We start from the raw sequence: 16,993 nt of genomic DNA, 5'->3' as shown, positions 1-16,993 counted from the left end.
GGTCGAGGATGTGAGTGCATGCGGGATGCGTTTTTTTTTCCAGTGATTACATCATCGTCATCATCATCCATGCTCAAGCCACTGCTGGATGAAGACCTCCCAAAGCCGCCACTGCCCCTACAACTCACGGCCCTGCGATGTAACAATACACCCAATAACTTGCACACGAGCTTTATAGCTCATTTGATTCCTCCAGTATAGATATTTTGATTCTGAACTGATTGAATCGCTCCATTTATTGTGGTGGATGTCCGAATTATCACGTCTCATTCATTGGCTGCCACTGTGTTGTTATTCTGGATTCATCGGCCAAACTCCATTCTAGCCATGACACGTCCTGCCCAAGCCCGCTTATTGAAAAAAAAATTGTAGTTTTATATATCGCGTCGTCGTTCATACCAAAATAGCATTTCACAATCGCTGAGGAACTCCAGGTCAGCTGTGAAGACACCAGGAGCTGCCTTCAGAGCTGACCCGCACACTACCAAACAATTGCCCAAGCTCTACAATCCTCTATTAACACATTCACTGATAAAGATGAAACTGCGTATGCACACTGATGATCGTGGTGAAGATATCTTGCCTTGCGTTTATAAACCATTACCGAGGCCGTCTCAAAAACACCAATAATTGGAGCTCGGTCAGTTTTGCGAACGCATTTTAATAACACCCTTCCACCAATATCGCCTCACGCCTCCTCTCATCCCTTAGCACCCCCCTCCCCCGCCCCCCACCACTTCACCCTTGCAATGAGAGGGGCTTTACGGGTTGTAAAAAGAATGAAAAGCAAAAAAAAGGTCATTAAATCATTTTCCCAAGTAGGGCAGCTCTCGGGCTCACTGAAATCCCCATAAATGAAGTGGGGTTTTTTTTTTTTGAAGAGCCAGAGTGCATGGGGTAGGGTTTGGGGTAAAGGGTTTTCGCAAGGGGTGGGGTGGAGGGGGTGCAGGAGGGGGGCGGGGGTGGGAGGGATGGGGCCCCTGAAGGTGGGATCACGGAGTCTGATCGCTTTTCCCAAGCACTTATTTCTTCATGCTCGGCTTGCGCGAACCCATTAATGCTTCGCGTGCGTGCGTGTGCGCCCGTTTCATTGCTAATTTGAGAGCCACGTGAGAATCGAAATTGTCTTGTACGGTCTGTGTGCTTGTCCATCTGTCCATCCGCCCATTCCAACATCCATTTGTCTATCGGTACTTTTGTTAGGTTGTCCACATATGTGTCCATCTACACGTCTGTTAGACCATCCTTCCAAAAAAAATCTGTTCCAGTTTTCCATTTGTCCTGTCCGTCTACTTGTTTTTTCCCCCATCATCTACTACTCCGAAGCTATCCATCCGTCTGCTGATCCATCTACTTCACTTGCCAATAAAATATTAGCCATTTGTCCACACGTTCTGTCTGGTCATACTTTTGTCCATCTGCCCTGTGTTTGTCCACCCTTTTGTCAATGTTTTTGTCCATAAATCCATTTGTCCATCTGTCTTTCTATTTTTTGCATCGTGAGTTCGAGTGTTCCATTCACAATCTGAAGGTCATTCTCGTGTGCTGTCTCCTTAGTCCGGAACTCCCTTCAACCATCCATCCGGTAGCGAGATGTTAACTACCTCGCCTGGTATACAAAAGGTCGTGGGTTCGATCTCGACCCTGACGCATATATATATGGAATGTGTATCTTCTCCCCAGGGTCATGTGGATTTTTTTTTGGGTCCTCCGGTTTTCCCCTCTACATTTAGAAACACGCGTTTAGACAAATTGGCTGTTATACATTTCCACGTGATAACCCACGTCGCTGAGCTATCATTCATGGTCAGGTCACTTCTAAAGAAGAGCTACACGGCTCGGCGAGCCTTTACCTGATAACATTATAATAGTTCAGCAGTGCTGACAACTTTCTTCCTTTGTTCAAGTCCTGTCCCAAGACCTTCCTCTTCCCATCTGCCTGTGATTACCTCTTCCTGTGATAGCATTGTTCAGGGCTCACACAGTCAATCATTATAGCAGGGCTGATGAAAGTATGACCACATTGTTTAATCCAACAGTGGCTGTGTACATGATAAGTCCCCGCCATAGTAATGTGGGATTTCCATACTTGGGTTCAGTGGAGGAGAGATCACCATCAAATGCTCGTCCGAGACTCATAGAATTGACGCCCAGTCCACTGTCTAGAGGCAGCGTCGCGTTAAACAAAATCCATTGTTGTACTATACTTCTATGCTGCCACGTTACTGCTCCTCCCCCTCCCCTCACACACCCCCCCCCCCCCACCTCACCATCGTCACCGAGACGCAATGATCAGCGTGGTGAAGTGCGGTCGCGTAAATCTCACCCACGATCCGCATGGCATGGGGAGGGGACACACATCCAGCAGTGGATTGGCAAAAGGGCTGCGTCTGATCGCGCGATCTTCCCCACGTCCGAGGTTATTGTTCACGCGCACGCACGCGTCTGTCTCATCCGCTGGACCGCTCGCTTCGCCGGCTTCGTGCGCCGTTTCCTGAACACTGACTGACGTCCTCGTGTACGACTGCGCGCGTAATGGCAGAAAGTAATTGGCCGACAGCGCTGACATTTGGCGTCAAATATTTCTCAATAGACCCCACGGACGCTCACCCCATCACGCGAAAAGTCGGAAGAGTTTGGACAATTTGTTATGAAGGTGTTTTTTTTTATCAAGTGCGGATAATCGTGACGTATTAACGATGGAGTGTAGGCCCATGTCTTTAGCAACCGATTCAAATTACGTGGATGAGAAATTTCCCTGAGATAGGATCAAATTCTCTGGAAGTATCTTGCACGCGCGTGTGTGCGTGTGTGTGGTGCTGGTGGGGAGTGGTCATTTAGTGGTTGGCGCTCTGCTCGACGAATCCAGCGACCCGAGTTCGATGGCCGCTCCCCTAGGTCAACTCAGCCTCCAATGAGTACCCGGTGTGATTTGTAAACATCGCCACTCGGGAGACAAAGGCGGCCGGGCGTGGTGCTGACCCCCGATCCCGTGGTGTCCCGTGCCGGCCTTCATAGCTGCTCGCTAACAAAATGTGCCCAGAAAAAATATCTGCTAGGGCGAAACGGGGGAATCTTTGTGATTGTGTGCAGGTGTGTATTAGTTCATCCGTATGTGTGTGTGTATATGCGTGAGTGCGTCGGTCCGTTCATCTGTGTGTGTGTATCACCACTCACAAATCCACCATTCGCCCCCTCGCCCCCCAAAAACAAAACACGCATAACAGATTTTCACAACATTGCAGCAGTGGCAGCAGCAGTGGCAGCAGCAGCGGCGGCAGCGGCAGCAGCAGCGGCAGCAGTGGCAGCAGCGGCAGCAGTGGCAGCAACAGCGGCAGCAGTAGCGGCAGCAGCAGCAGCTAGAGCGACGCGCTTCGTGTGCCCTCTCCGAGAAGCCAGGGCTGGCTGGCAGGGCCAGCGGGCCAAGCGGTGGGGCAGGGTTAGTCTCGGGGGCTCTAGGGGATAATCGGCGGGTACATTGCGAGGGCGCTCAGAGAGGGTGGCGGGCGGGCGGGGGGAGGGGGTTCAGGGCTGATGGACAGCCCTCGGTGACTCGACAAGAGCTCATTTTTGGGGGCTAATCGGAGGACAAACTCGACCCCCACCGGCACTCGGCGACCCCGGGCGTGACCCCGCGCTATTGTGGGCGTCGAATTCCAAGCGGCGCTCACGATGGGCGCGAGCTTTCTCAGCAGCACGAGGCGCGTCGCGGGAGACGTTTGGTGGGAGACGAGGGGGAGACGGAGGGAGACGACGAGGGATGGAGGGAGACGAGGGGGAGACGAGGGGGGGACGAGGGGGGGGATGATGGAGGGAGCGGGGGTGCGGGTGTGGAACCGCATGCCGATGTGGCCCGACTCTGAGCCGTGGCAGGACTGAGTAGTGGTAGACTGAGTGCAACCACGCCCACCGTATGGGCAGTGTTGGTCAACGGGCCCAGCACGTGCGGAATAATGGGGCCTGAATAACATCATGTGGACCCCCATGCGAAGGCATTGAATGCATTGTTAGCCGGTAGAATACAATGCATTGCCGGGACAACACGTGACAATTTGCCCAACATAGATCATGATGACCCACCTCATTACGGTTTCCGCCCAATGTTAAGCACTATCAACGCGTGACGATTTGACATGATACAAATACAAACCGCAGTACGAACTCTTGACACTGGATCTCAACACACTTCAACGCTGTGTTGCCCAACAACGGGCCAATATTGCCGAACACAAGCTTTGGCAACATCAAACCCAATCGCCCCTCAATAACATAAATAGCCACTTTCTGGGGCGTCAACAGTGATTGTGCGATTTACTGCATGGCCCCTGGCCATGGGAATGTGGAATTCCATCACTGGCTCAGAGACTCGTGGTGGTGGAATGCTCGTGTGAAAAGTGTGAGATGTTTTTGCCAGCGCTGGTGGCCTCTCCAGTTATCTGAGTGATGCATTGCTCAACCGATTATCGATACGTATCTCGACTAATCGGATAACATAAAAAATCGAAGAAAAAAAACATCACCTCTGTTCTCACGTGTGCCGCTGTCGCGTCAAACCGAGCGTGGCTTGTCGGGGATTTCCCGCCTTCGAAAGTTAGGGTGTTAGGGGTGGGGGCGGGGGGGGTGCCACCACGACTGAAGGGTAATTGACCACAACAAACGAAGTCCACTTCAAAGCATCATCTACCAGCTCCAGTTTGAACCTCGCCTGTATCTCCCGCACGCCCTTGCGATTTTAATCTCAATTAGTGCGGTTTTGTGGTCGTTCAATTATACATTAAATACAGGCTCCTTGGGTGCAGAGCTCATCATCGTAGAGATTAATGCCAGTATAAGTCAATCTGGCTGTCGCCACATTTAACTGCGCGAGAGGCCCGCTGAGATTACATTTCCATCTCTTGCAGCCACGACGGGAGCGACCTGCATCACAACCCGATCCTGTCGGATCTTTTCACAAGCTCAGCAGGGTTGAGCATTGGTGAGCACTCAGATGGGAGACCGCCTGTGAATACGAAAGGGTGAATAATAATAATAGTGTCGACTGCACGGTACAGAACTGACTCGCTGTCGAATAGGGAGAACGACTCAGAGGAGGAACCACAGACGAGCGAGGAAAGCAGCAACCCACGTGATGAGCTGCATCCCCCCCCCCTCCCGCCCAAGCTCTGCGGTCCTCTATTTATGTATGTTGAACTTCTTTCACACCGTACGTAGCCAAGCGTGGGGGAAATACAATTTCTTGCTGTGGTTTTCACACCTGATGATGATTGCTTGTATTGCAATCGAAACGTCGTGAGAATTGTATAAAATATTTTATTATTTTATTATTTCCTTCTACGTGACTTTACCGAAAGAACCAATAATATAATAAAACTAACAGCGCTTATCCCAACCAGCTGGGGATTAGTCCACTTGCTGTGTCGCCTTCTCCTGGCGAGCCAGCAGGGTACGGCACCACCTCAACACTCACGGGTCGTAGGAGGGAGTCTCACAACAACTTCTGTTGGTGCGGTGATCCATCAACCCTCGCTGCTGCGGCTGCCACCACAGTGCCGGGTTACAGGCAGCCCACGTGGCCTGGCCTGGGAGGTGGCCACGAGCTGGCAAGCATTACTACACGATGTTTGAACTTTAGTTGTATGTTTCAATTTAAAGCTTTTGTAACTGCAGAGATTCATCTTCTTGGTTCTTTCTGTCTCCTCGACAGACATGTTCTCCACCTGAAGACGGCTGCTTGCGTTGTGGCCGAAACGTCGTGAGAATTATTTTATTATGTTTAATTTTATTATTTTATTATTTCCTTCTACGTGACTTTACCGAAAGAACCAAGAAGATTTATTTGTATGGTTTTTTGTATTACCAAGTAAGGCCCACTAAGCTATATAGATATTATATTATTTGGGTTTTCGGTAAAGTCACGTCGATAGGTTAAAAGAAAATAGTTTTTTGTTATTTTTTGTTATTTTCTTTCAACCATCTAGGTGTCTTTACCGAAAAAACCCAAAGAATATGAATTCCTGCAGTCACGAAAGCTTTAAGTGAAGATTTATACAACTATTTTTCAGAAGTGACCTGACCACGAATTATAGGTCAACGAAGTGGCTCATCATCATGTGGAAATAGCAGCCAAATACTCTGAACGCACGCTGATTATAAATGTGGAAGGGAAAACACGGAGGACCTTGAGAAAAATCCACGCGACCACGGGGAGAGAGACATGCAAACTCCAAATATACATGCGTCAGGGTCGGGATCGGGATCGGGATCGAACCCACAACCTCCTGAATACCAGGCGAGGTAGTTAACATTTTGCCACGGTAGCACCCACAATATATGATTCCGTAATAGCTATGCGGAGCTTTGAGTGTCACCCCCTCATATGCGTGAGTTTTCTTCGGATTTTCAGGTTCGTTCCACACAAGAAGCCGAGAAATCGTCATTTGATTTGGGCCAAACATTTCGACGTAAGAATGCATCCTGAGATTCAGCGAGGCTCTGTCGGGTAAATCATCATCATCATCAACATCATCCATTATCTATCCACTTTTGGATGGAAGCATCAAGTCGTCACTCCTGGGGCAATTAAAAAAGCATAATTGTTTGTTATTGTTGTTGTTGTAAGATCTCCCTTTTACAAAAAACAAGAAACAAAAGCGCGTGAAAAGATACTGTAAATGTTAATTTATTTGGCATTCTGCAAATTGCGGAGTAATTTTCAAGTCATGTAATTAGTAGGATTTGCCACATGTACGTGTGCGTGTGTGTGTACCTTACACAATGGGGAGCTGTGACGCAGTGGGTGGGCGCGCTGCTCTACAAACCCGGCCACCCAAGTTCGATTCCCGCTCACGACCACCAACACCTGTGACGATTATCAGAACCGGTCACGGGCCTGTCCCGAGGTCGCCTCGACCTCTCACGGGTAGCTCGTGCGAGGTGCTCACATTGCCACCGGGGGAGACAAAGGCGGCTGCGCGCGTTGTTTTGTTTGTTTGGCCAAACCACCCCGTGGTTTTGCCACTCACTAACAGCACTTGCCCCAACAGTCTGTTAAGCCTATACAGGGCGCGGGGGGATCTTTGTCTGTGTGTGTGCAAAGCACGTGTGTGCAGGGCGCGCGCGCGCGCGTGTGTGTGCGAGGTGTGTGCGAGGTGTGTGTGCGCGTTGTGTGTGTGTGCAAGGTGTGTGTGTGCGTTGTGTGTGTGTGCGAGGTGTGTGCAAGGTGTGTGTGTGTGCAAGGTGTGTGTGCGCGTTGTGTGTGTGCGAGGTGTGTGTGTGCGTTGTGTGTGTGTGCGAGGTGTGTGCAAGGTGTGTGTGTGTGCAAGGTGTGTGTGTGCGTTGTGTGTGTGTGTGCGCATTGTGTGTGTGTGCGTTGTGTGTGCGCATTGTGTGTGCGTGCGCATTGTGTGTGTGTGCGCGTTGTGTGTGTGTGTGCAGCCGCGTTATTATTCCCATGCGGGAGTGGCCGCTTGTTAACAGATGGTGCTCGCACGATCGCCGCCTTCATCATCCAAGAGGCGGCCACATTACCAGCAGCAGCAGCAGCAGCGGCGGCAGCGGCAGCAGTTGTCGCTGTTTAAGCAGCCGAGTCGGCTTAGTGCGGTGCTCCGCGCGCCCTGCCCCTGGCCCTGCCGGGAAAGCAGTCGTTGTGTGCCAATGAGAGCATTAGCCCTGCTGCAGTGTTACTGTCGGTGTGTGTGTGCGTCTGTCAGTCAGTGTGTGTGTAAGTGTCTGTGAGTGTGTGTGTGTAAGTGTCGGGGAGCGGTAGTGTGGCGGTTAGCGCGCTGCGCTACGAAAACCGGCGAACCGAGTTCGATTCACGGTCAACATCGGTGACGATTATCTGAACGGGTCGTGGGCCTCCCCTAGGTCGACTCAGCCTCAAATGAGTACCTGGTGCGGTGGGTAAAAACATCACCACTGGGCAGACAAAGGCGGTCGGGCGTGGTGCTGGCAAACCACGCCCTCGTGTGCCGTTCTGACCATCATAGGTGCTCGCTAACATCACTTGCCCCAACAGTCTGTTAAGGCTATACGGGGGATCTTTGTATTTTAATCTAAGTGTGTGTCTGCGTGTATGGGAAGCGGTAGTGTAGCGGTTAGCGCGCTGCACTACGAACCCGGCCAACCGAGTTAGATTCCCGCTCACGGCGAACACCAGTGACGATTATCTGAACCGGTCCTGGGCCTCCCCTAGGTGAACTCAGCCCCAAATGAGTTCCTGGTCCGGTGTGTAAACATCTCTCCTGGGGAGACAAAGGCGGTCGGGTGTGGTTCTGGCCACCCCACCCCCTCGCGCCGACCTTCAAAGGTGCTCCCTAACAGCACTTGCCCCAACAGTCTGTTAAGTCTCTACACGCGGGGCTCTTTGTCTTGCGTGCGTGAGCGTGCTCATGGTTACAGCTCAGGGAATGTGTTTGGCGTGTGGCTTACCGGCCCGGGGAGACGCAGACTCTTGGCTGCGTGAGAAGGAGGTTCCTGGCTACTAATCCTGTGGGCAGCCAACATTGTGCTGCTGCTGCTGCTTCTATTGCTGTGCTGAGCACTGAGCACATACATGCAGACAGAGAGGCACACACGCACGCACAGAGAGACGGGCAGACAGAGAGACGAGGCATTACCTGCGTGAGAGCCACGTGAGAGAGAGAGCTACGCCACAGAGAAGGGCAAAGGGTCCTTTATTGACACGGGGGAGCCTCGGCCGATTCTTAAGGCTCATTTTCAGGAGGATCCCGCCCGCTTGTGGTGTTTGGCGAATTTCTTATCGCGTTTCACACACTCACACAAGAAAAGCCCCACTCGGAATCTGCCCACGCATGCGATTGGTGCTCAGAGATCTGTATGGGATAGGTTAGTAACCTACCTGCTGTACTGCCTGGTGCAAGCCAACCTCGCGGGCAAATCGCTCGTGGTGGTCTCACGTACGAACGTCTCTCATTGATGCACCGACCCGGAGTTGGATGCATGCGCCACGATGGTACACATCGATGCGTGGAGATAAATCTCATTAAAATATCGTTTTCACTGTTTTTTTTCCCTTCTAATCAGGAATCGGGCAATTTGTTTGATGACGCAAATCGCTTGGAAATTACTTTACTTCACGCAGCATGAGCAGATTCACTTATACTGCATGACATTAGTATTCATTGTCAATATCACTTAACGTATTCTGGTGCTGGACCACATATGGCGACAATTAAGTGGCCAAATGATGTGATTGTTCAGTGCCGCTGCAGTTGAGTGAGCAGTTTATTTCCCGCACCGCATCGCTCCTCCTCCACCACCACCACCAACTGCCACGACCAACCACTACCAACCACCACCAATCACCACCAACCACTACCAACCACCACCAATCACCACCACCAACCACCACCAACCACTACCAACCACCACCAATCACCACCAACCACTACCAACCACCACCAACCACCACCACCAACTGCCACGACCAACCACTACCAACCACCACCAACCACCACCAACCACCACCAACACTGACAGCTTCTCACTTGCTCGCCGATTTTCTCTCCTCGGCAGCTGAAGTGCCGAACGCTCAGAATCAGAATATGTATTTAGCCTGGAGAAATCCGATGAATTATGAAGCTCTTCTTCGCAGGAATGAGTGCCGTGTCACGTGGTCGCGACGCGTCCGTCCCACGCCTTGTGACGTCTCCTTGATGACGCTCTGCTGTGCGCTGTAACCACGGTAACCACGGTAACCACGTGTGTGCGCGGTGCTTTGGGTAACCACGAATTACGTGTCGAGGAAAAATAGCTCCTCCATAACGCGCAAGACGCATAACTCCAGTATAACACGTACCGCGAATGAAGCTATAGAGCTCTTTTTTAGAAGCGACTTGGTCACAAATGATAGCTCAACAAAGTGGAAAATTATAGCAGCCATATTACTCTAAACCCGGAGAAAATCTACGCGACCACGGAGAGAGAGACATGCAAACTCAAAATATAAAGCAGGTGTCAGGGTCGGGATCAAACCCACGACCTCCTGTATACCAGGCGAGGTAGTTAACATCTCCTAGCCACCGTGGCTTGTCTATTTAGATAAACGTGGGCAGTTACTTACTCTTAACTTCCTTAATGGCCTTAAACATTAGCTGTCTTTAACAAGGACGCACACGTGTTTGTAATGTCAATTCACGTGACGTGTGATTTTATACTTATAAACAACACCTTAGCTGAAGGCGCTCTATAACATAGTTTACAAGCGGTAACAAAATAAAGTTATTTAGATGGCAGTGCAAGTGTCAATGAACGAGTGTGACCGTAACAGAGGGCACATGGGGGTCACGATGAGCCAGGGTAGGGGAGAAACGGGAAGAGGTGGAGGAGCGATGGGAGGGAAGAGGAAGGGAATTGACAATGGAGAAGCGGCGAGGCTTTTGCAGAGGAGCGACAGGAGGTGTGGATGTCGACGTTCCAGAAAATATATCGATTGAGAAAGTCAACCCGTGATACGTGTGGCAGGGGGCTTCGACGAAAATAGACTCTACACTCTTTGGTTCTTTCGGTAAAGTCACGTAGTTAAAAATACATTAAAATAAAACAAATCACGACGTTTCGATTGCAACACAAGAAATCATCATCAGGTGGGAAAACCACAGCAATAGTTTGTTTTGCTGAAGTGGGAGAGAGAGCTGCCGTGGCAAGACGTTATATAGTTAAGAAGGGGGAGGGGCAAGGGGGGAGAGAGACTCCCGGATTGTGTGGTCGTGTGGCACCACGTGTTGTTCGGCACAAGGTGCGCCACACGCACACGCAGGAGAGAGACTCAGCACCACCGCGAACACGCGGGGCGGTACAAAGGGGCTCTCCATTTGCCATCGATCATCATCATCGTCATCATCATTGTCATCGTCATTATCATTATCATCATCATTGTCATCATCATCATCGTCATTATCATTATCATGAGCATTGCTCTACAGGGCGCCACGGTAGCGCGATGTTAACTACCTCGCCTCGGATACAAGAGGTCGTGGGGTCGATTCCAACCCTGACGATTTTGGAGTTTGCATGTTCTCCCCGTGGTCACGTGGATTTTTTTCCGTGTTTTTCGTCTGTATGTAGAAGCATGCGCTTGGAGTATTTATTTGCGATGAATGTCCACGTGATAAGCCACTACGTTGAGCTATCATTTGTTGTAGCCAGGTCGCTTCGGATTTTTTTTCTCTATATCTCAGTGTGGGCCTTGCCTGGTAAAATACAAATAGTTTAGTTTATAGTTTAGTTTTATATTCTATTGCTGGTTGATTCCAGTCCAGCTTAAATAACTGAAGGATTAATACGATGATGCGTTTGTTCATCACGTGACAACTTTCATCTATTAGCGGTCTCGGGTGGAGGGGGTTAACGACGCGCATTTTTATTCACGCGATCACCACCCAAACATCAACGACGAATCACAATATTGGTCGCCAAAGCCTACGAGTTCAACTTGGCCCCGAAGTGTTTTTTTTTCATCTTCTTCTTCCAGTCGTCGCGTTCCAACAGACGCATGGCCAAGTTGTTCTCTCTGCGATTATCTGTTTTGACAGTTTCTCAATTCGTCGCTGAGCGTCTCATCTCGCGGCTTAAGTGCGATTCCGCTGTAATGGGCTTCGACTCGCTCAGGTGGCTCCCGATGTGTGTGTGTTCAGGTTACAGCCACCGCGCCGTAGAACGCGTGGACGCATCGGCGAGGCCCGGCCGTGAGAACAGACGCCGCTCCGCGCAGCGCAGCAGAGTCGAGGCTCTTGTTGTAGCGTAGCCTCCTCCTCCGACGACGAGCGGATCCTAAACTTTCCCGAGCCCCCCTCGACCCCCTTCGCTTCCCGTTGATCCGTTCCTTTTTCTATCCTTGCTCTGATATTTCCCATTCTCTTCTCCTTCTCTCTCACCGCTTCCCATCCCGTCAGTTGGTGGCCACGCATTCCGTCCTTGCCTCTCCACCCCCACCACCTACCTGTGGTGGTGGTGTGCCACGGGTAAAATAGTTGCTACTTTACAGCGAAAAAAAGAAAACACCCCAAAGGTTTTAGCGTTAATGGATTTCTCCGCAGATCTGTGCTTTGCCGCGGTGCGTGGCAGAGACGCAAACAATGTAGCGTGCGCGTGCGAGTTGAGATGTCGACTTGGCAATATTACGGGGTTTGTGGTCGGAGTGTGGCTTTGGCAGGGGCTTATCTTGCATAATCTGTTATCTTTAGCTTTTGAGCAGTCACGGGGGTGCTTGTGCATTGTGTAAACGGCTTTTTTAGAAACACTTATACGAGTGAGCTTGTCTCGCCTCGCCACGGCCAGTTTTTGTGTTCTCATCCGTTCTGAATGTTTAGTCTAACTTTGCATTTATTTTCTGCGTTCGCCTTTCGTGACCTGCGGCCGCATCACCCGGAATGCGCCCCTATCTGTACCCATGTCGCGCAACTAGTAAGCACGGGTTGAGCCTGTGGGCAGTGTTGGTATGGGCGACAATCACGTGTTAAACACAGGTGATAATGATGATGAAAATGAATAGCAATGATTTGGTTTAGATCTTAAGTTTTCGTGACTGCAATGTTCCATACTCTTTGATTCTTTCGGTAAAGTCACGTAGGTATAAAATAAAATAAAAACTTTTTTACAAAAATTTGTAACAATACATTTAAAAAAATATATATATATTTTTTTTATTGTTACATTTTTTTTTATAAAAAAGTTTTTGTATTTTATTTTATACTTACGTGACTTTACCGAAAGAACCAAAGAGCAATGATATGATTTCATGCAGCCTTCTATCATTGAAGCGTGTGATAATGTCAGCAATATGTTCAGGAGATAAATGCCCAAATGTCCGAGGTCTGCTGCTGTTGGCCACGACAAGAGGGCTTCATGTATGTATGTTGTACTATATTGAACTTCGTTCGCACCGTACGTAGCCAACCGTGATAATCGGAGGTGCTGGGGAAGGACAACAAACTAAAAACACAAGAAGCAATTCAGGAGAGAGATTCGTGTAGTTTTGCATTTCCTCATCCATTGAAGGAGTGCGCCGTTCATGAACAATGCATCACAGAACGCCGTTTTTTTATTTCACCGCAAGACAAATGCAGCCGGAACCGATGGCGTCGATTTTCCTAATCTCCGTGGTCCTATATTGGGATGTTTGTCCAACTCCGTTAATGAGCGTTTATTCGTGAACCTACATGTGGGAGGAAACCGGAGTGGCCGGGGGAAATCAATGCCACTCGATCCACCTCCATACACATGGCGATTAATCGACTTGCTGTGCTGCCTTACCTACTCAGGCAAACAAGGGAAATTATTTAAACTATGGACTATTTAAAAAATAGATGTATCAGTAAGGCACATTGAGCTATATAGTAGCTCTTATTAAGAAGCGACTTGGTCACCAATTATTGCTCTACGAAGTGGCTTATCACGTGGAAATGTATAGCAGTCAAAAGCACGTTGATTATAAACGTGGAGGGAAAATTGGAGGACCCGGAGAAAAATCCACGCGACCACGGGGGGAGAGAGAGAGAAAGAACATGCTAATTCCAAATATACAGCAGGCGTCAGGATCTGGATCGAACCCACGACCTCCTATATACACCGCGGCGCTAACCACTACACTACCGCTCTCTCATCTCCAGGAGATGGCGACATCAGTGTCCGCGGGTAGGCAAGGGAGGGTCACGACTTTGTGGTCTACCAACCCTCCCTGACTCTCTCCACAGTGCTGCATTAGAGGCGTGCACCTCCAGATGTCACGGCCTCTCGCTGGGCTTCTTGGTGGCCACCAGATGGTAGTGCTGTAAACATCCAATGTTGTATTCTACTATGTCCCCACGTCTATGCTCCACTCCTTCACTAATCCGCACTGACCAGCGTGGTGAAGTATGGTCAAATAACTACCCTCCTCAACCTCCCTCAATGTACATATATACGATGAGAATTTGCTGATTATGTAAATTGTTGTACGATATATTGAGCGAATTGTTTAGTTTTTAATCAGAAACTAGCAACGCGCATGTCCTTTGGACGTGACCGTCCGTCTGTCCCTCCCTCCGGACGTAACGCCCAGCCAGTCGGCCAGCCAGCAAAACTTTTATATTTTTTTGTAATATGACATGTGTACATCGTTACTTCACCGCGCTGGTCAATGTGTGTCGGTGAAGGCGTAGGGGGAGTGCAAAAGGGCAATGATTTGTTTTGTACTGCACTGCCCACAACGCCTGCTGCATCTCACTTTTGTTCAAAGTGGTTACCTATCCAAGCACTATCCAGGCTCAACCCCGCTTAGCTACAGAAGTATAACGGGATTGTGTGCATTCTGCGCTAGGTCTAGAATGATCAGAATCAAAATATTTATATATACCGGAGATATCCGATGAGCTAAAACGCGCCCCCCCCCCACACAGATGTCCAGTAGGTGCAATTCAGAACGTTACAACAACAAACAATACAAAGCTGCGCCGTCGACTGCAATAACCCAGCGACACCGGTACCAAATCTCGGTGCAAATCAATTCCTGCTGCCACCCGAACTCAGAAGCCAATTTCCCGGACTGTGTGAGTCACACGGGGACACGTGGCATTGCTCGTAGGCCCTCACGTCACTCCTCCGCAGTGAAAACACCTGCGTGGTCAGACGATCAGCTGAGTTGAACCCTGAGCGGCATTTGACCTTGTGACCTCCTACGTGTGAGTCGAGATGCTCTAGCCGCAATGCCACCTGCCCCAGCAACACGCCCCACTAATCCACACACAAAGACAAAGATCACCCATGTAGCCCTATATATACACACTGTTTGGAGCAAGTGCTGCCAGGGAGCACCTATGAAGGGCGGAACGCTACACGACGTTGTGGGTGGCCAGCACCGCCCACAACCAATGACGAATATTTGAACCGGTCCTGGCCCTTCCCTAGGTTGACTCAGCCGTTAGCAAGTAGCTGTTATGGTTTATAAACTTCAGCACAAAGGAGACAACGGCGGCTGGGCATGGTGCTGGCCTATGATGGGAGCTAACAAATTGTTCAATTCCTAGCCCGGGTGAACATCAGATCACATCATTCAAGCAATTAGAAACATGTTACCTGGTCTGGGCCACTCCAAGGTTGACTTTGAATGCTTGTTGTCATCAGCATCGGAGAAACAAAGGTGGCTGGGTGACCACTGGTCACAGCCCCCCCCCCCCCCCAATCTCATGCGCTGCGACAGTCTTAATAGTTATCCTTAAATGAGTACCTGCCGTGGTGTATAAACACAAGCAGTGGGGGGACACCCCCCTCGTGCGCCGTGCCGGCCTTCGTGGGGCGCTGCTCGCGAACGGCACTTGCCCCGGTAGTCCGCTGAAGTCGCGCCTCCGATTAGCACGGTTGGCTACGTACGGTGCGAAAGAAGTTAAACGTGCGTACGTACAAATGCTATGGGGGGGGAGGGCACATTTGCCTTTGTGCGCTCCAGCTTCAAAAGCTCGCTAACTCACCAGCCGCGCGTTGCGACCGCCAAAAATGCGAAACATGTTAATCCCGCGTGGGCGACGGGGACATTCTCAACGCCGAACAGGGCAGAGCAGGACAGGGAAGGGGCTTTGACGTTGCATGTACAGTACCCACATGCCCCCCTGCCCATAGTCGCATGCACGGACACGGATTTGCCGATGGCCGGCACCTCGCGCTGTCAAGATCGGCCTCTGTGGAGGGAGGGGAGGAGGAGGAGGAGGCTCGTGAAGGACGTTCCTGGGTAGCGGGAGGCAGTCGCCCCTCCAGCAAACAACGGAGGGTGGAGGGAGCGACGCTCACAGCAGGTCGGATAAAACTCAGCAATTGTTGCGCAGTAGGGAGTTACAGGTGGCCGCGAACCCATGGCAACCGGGTCTGTCCCGTGACCTCCTGCCAGCAGCGGGCCTTCAACACTTCACGTGCCATCAAAGTGCACCTAGCCTGGCACACGCGCAGCGGGGGACGTCACCGCCACTCAGTGGCGAATGGCGGCTGCTGTTGTTGTTGCTGCTGCTGCACACCCATTGCGCAAACTTCAGCGTCGAGTGATATCCGAACCGAGCCTGCCCCCCACTAGGTTGACTCAGCCCTAAATGAGTGCACTACCTCCTGCGGGGTGCACATGTGCACGACTGGGGGGAGACAAAGGTGGCTGGGCGTGGCTTTGTCCCCGCCGCCCGCTTTCTTGTGCGCCGTTCCCGCTCCAGCCTTAATAGGTGCTCGCGAACAGCACTTGGCCAAACAGTATGCTGCATGCTGCACAGGGGATATTTGTCTTTCTTACCAGGATACAGCTCCCCCGCCCCCATTTCGCCTTATGGACTATTTCATTGTTTGCGAGCACCTATTAAGGCTGGCATGTGGGGGGGGGGGGGGTGGCTTACATGGTGTGTGTTGGTGAACGGAGAACCCAGGACAGGTTCAGATACCACTCGCCACTCATATTAGCCCTGGCCACGGATCAAACTCAAGTCACGGGTTCCCAGAGCAGTGTGCTTAACCACTGCGCCACCACTCCTCGCCACAGGATACAATACAGCAGAAGCAAGAATCGTGACGGAGTGGCAGCAGCCAAGGAAGAGAAGGCGAATGAGAGGACTTCCACCGGAGAGTTGAAGCGGTGAAATCAGCCCGTGGTGCCGGGTGTATCGTAACATCGCAGAACCGTGAGATGGCAATGTCTCGGAGAGGCCTTCTTCCAGCAGTGGATTGATCGTGGCTCTTCATAATAATGAAGGCACACAGGCATTCAAAGTAGGACGCCTTCAGGATTGTTAGGGTTCAGTATTAATTCCTGAGGTTTAGAGAGTCAGGCTAAGGCAGGGGTCAGAATCCAAAATAATAAGAAGAGGTTTTTTTTCGAATTCGGTACTAAACTCAATGTTTCAAGAGCCGCAATGCAATGTGAATACAAATATACACACGTGAATACACACACACGTGATTACACACACACGTGAACACACACGTGTGAACACACACGTGTGAACACACACGTGAGTACGCACAC

At 50.6% G+C, this 16,993-nt stretch overlaps 1 long non-coding RNA gene across 1 annotated transcript; it reads right to left on the bottom strand.

Annotated features, from left to right (window-relative positions):
- Positions 1–6,864: 6,864 nt before the first annotated feature.
- Positions 6,865–9,259, bottom strand: LOC133352027 (uncharacterized). Its single transcript, XR_009756244.1, has 3 exons — positions 8,861–9,259; positions 8,431–8,542; positions 6,865–7,625 (listed from the first exon to the last, which is right to left on the bottom strand). It is a non-coding gene; the product is annotated as an uncharacterized LOC133352027 (long non-coding RNA).
- Between the last annotated feature and the right edge of the window lie 7,734 nt (positions 9,260–16,993).

The sequence above is a fragment of the Lethenteron reissneri genome, chromosome 39 (assembly GCF_015708825.2).
Source record: "Lethenteron reissneri isolate LAM-NWPU_2019-01 chromosome 39, ASM1570882v1, whole genome shotgun sequence".
NCBI lineage: Eukaryota > Metazoa > Chordata > Hyperoartia > Petromyzontiformes > Petromyzontidae > Lethenteron > Lethenteron reissneri.
The sequence above is the reverse complement of the archived record's forward strand: the minus strand, read 5'-3'. Positions and strand labels throughout refer to the sequence as shown.